This window comes from Limulus polyphemus, unplaced genomic scaffold (genome assembly GCF_000517525.1).
Source record: "Limulus polyphemus unplaced genomic scaffold, Limulus_polyphemus-2.1.2 Scaffold358, whole genome shotgun sequence".
Taxonomy (NCBI): domain Eukaryota; kingdom Metazoa; phylum Arthropoda; class Merostomata; order Xiphosura; family Limulidae; genus Limulus; species Limulus polyphemus.
The window spans coordinates 321,477-324,454 of record NW_013665968.1 but is presented as its reverse complement, the minus strand read 5'-3'; positions in this window follow the sequence as shown (position 1 = coordinate 324,454).

Genomic DNA, 2,978 nt, shown 5'->3' with positions numbered 1-2,978 from the left:
CAGTGAACAAAAAATAGTTAGCATAAATCAGTTAAATAACAAAAAATTAGGTGTCTATTTACTTGTGACCACTCAATGTAGCACTGAAATTAACTAAGAATAGAAAACTACGGACTTCTGCTGGCGTTTCCGGGATTTTCGTATTATTTAAAAGCTTGAACACAAGTAGCGGTTGTACGGACACATTTCTCGGATCACAAGTGCCCCATGAACACAAGCTGAGAAAGTTCGAACTGTAACTTATCTTTGTTTAGGGTCAAACTTTTCTCCTTAAGATGGCATAAATCCTTTTCAAGCCCCTGATCATGCTCACTGCGAGTATGTCCGTATAATATATTACTGTCTGAGATATTCTCAGCACCTTCACATCCTTGCAAAGTTTGCCTAATTATATGGCGATAAGTTTTGTGATCTAAACAAATACCGAACATAAATCATTTATAATGATAAAGATCTTTGTGGGTCACAAATGTTGTGATTTCTCTGGATTTCCCACTGAGCTCGATCTGATGATAGACCTAACGGAGATCTAGTTTACTGAATACATTCGGGCCATTAATGTTGTGCAACGCATCATCTAGTGTTGGGATCGGATGTCTCTTACGCTTCGTTGACTCATTAGTTTTCCTCATATCTATGCATAGTCTTATCTCGCCCGAAAGTTTAGGCACGACAATCACTGGACTAATCCACGGAGTAGGGCCTGATACTTTGTCGGTTATATTCTTCACGCTCATTTAATTTTTCTTCTACTATTCTGATGCAAACTAAACGGAATTTATGGAGTGGTTGTGATACAGACTTCATTGTCTCACGAATGTGTAGTTCTAATTGATAACCTCAGAATGGCGCCAATATTGGACTCCATCTCGATGGACAGACAGTGTTAATAATCCATGCTCACACATATCTAATTGTAGCACAGTTTTACGGCCTAACAAAGAATGGCCGCCACCTTTAGCTACGAAAAACTCGATTCTGATCACTTTGCTATTTGCAGGTTTAACAGAAATGTCTGCGGTGAATTGTTTCACTATTTCATTTGGAGTTTTACTTCCATACGCATAGAGGTTTTTGTGAGCAACACTGGGTGTGCATGAAATACCATACTGTCTGAGATAATTCCAGACACTTTCATTTACAACTCGCGCCCGAGTCTGTTAGCATTGTCAACTGAACTCCACCAACTACCAATCCTATGGTCGAGGTATTTTCTTTACTGTTTGTCAAAACAAAAACATATTCATCTTTAGACGACTCCGTACCATTATGCAAATCATAATCAGTCATATAATTCACCTTTTTCTTACGAGCAGAAGTTATACTGTTTTGAAAAATTCTTAGTAATACACAAGGCAGTGAGATGCCCTTGAAAATGATATTTGTTGCAAATATTGTCGTTAGCCACATGTCAATTGCGAGATATGTGATGCGTATAACAACAGTGACAACAATGAACTGGTGGTCTTCCTTTGACACTGAAGTCTGTTTTACGGCAGCATTGATGTACTGTACTTATCAAACGAGCTCACTGCTTATACAGTCTTTATCCCATTATGTTCTATTCAAACTGCGTGCTGGTCTGCTATTTTTGCTGCTCGACAAATCTCTTAACTCCTTTTTCAAAGTTAGACACTCTTGTCTCAACAATCTTGTGAGTCATGAGATTTACGCTTTTCTATACTCACATGATAAAGCTGTTTTATACTGTTTTTTGATCTGTATTTTGGTGAAAAAATTGGTAGGAGGGGATATCACTATTTGGATGCTACAACCACAATTACGTCCTCTAATAAAATCACGTACTTTGTAGCTTCTATGTATGATACAATTTTACTAATCTTTGATACAACTATTCTTCTTACTCTTTGTAGAGCTTATTATTATGACCTCCTTGCAGTTTTTTAGTTCTGTTTAATTGTTTGATACTCATATATAGAATTCAAACACTTGAATTACAATTGTAGCAATTATCATAATAATAATAATAAAGCAGCTATGCCTTGTTGGTTTAAGTGTCACATCTAAAAGAACTACAAATTTTACCCATCCTTAACTAGTGTAGAATATATTTTTAGTTAGGTATATTCAGGTAAGTTTTAAAAGTTTTCCTGCAAGTGTTTTGACTTAGTTAATGACATTTTTGTAAGCAAAATATAGGAAGGTTGTAACTTGCACTAATCTACTTTCTTCTTTCAAAAGCTTATACCTACTCGGCCCTTTTTCTACATAAGCTATTCTGGATTGGGGTCATATTCATTCTAAAGAGTAGCACAGAGACTTGCAAAAGTTAGTATACATTGGGGATTACCTCCCTTGAATATGTTTATTTGAAATGGTTGGTGATGTACTTAATCTAAGGATTATGGTATACTGTTCTAAGATTCTAGCTTGGAAGGGTGGTATGGTAGTAATTGGAGAAGTGTTACATTTTCTCCGTCTCTCAGTTAATAAATTAAACCATTTAGTTTACCAAGTTTTTAAATATATGTGCTTTTACAGATTTTCACATGTAAGAAATCTGTCTTGTACAGCATTGACTTTATTTTATGGGCTATTTACACACAGTCAAGAGATCTCTCCCACCTAAGTATTTTTAGATATTTTTCATGGACGAAGTTGGCAGAGGTTTATTTTTGTATTACATATTTACTTTCTTTGGTAACATCACTGTGTTTAAGTGTCAAAAAATGTCTGAAAGTTAAAGACTCCTTACATTCACCTGGGAAAACCAATGATGTGGGTAGCCTGCACTCAGAGAGAAGTGACAATATTGTTTTTGTGTATATCATGTTATACTCTTTCAGCTTATAACAGCGATACCTATAGAATGGATAGAGAAGTCAATAATATCTGTAATGTAGAAGTGCCATCCAACATACTGTTCGCTTCTCTCTTTATTTGTTGCCCCCAGTGGCACAGCGGTATGTCTGCGGACTTACAATGCTAGAAACCGGGTTTCGATACCCGTGGTGGGG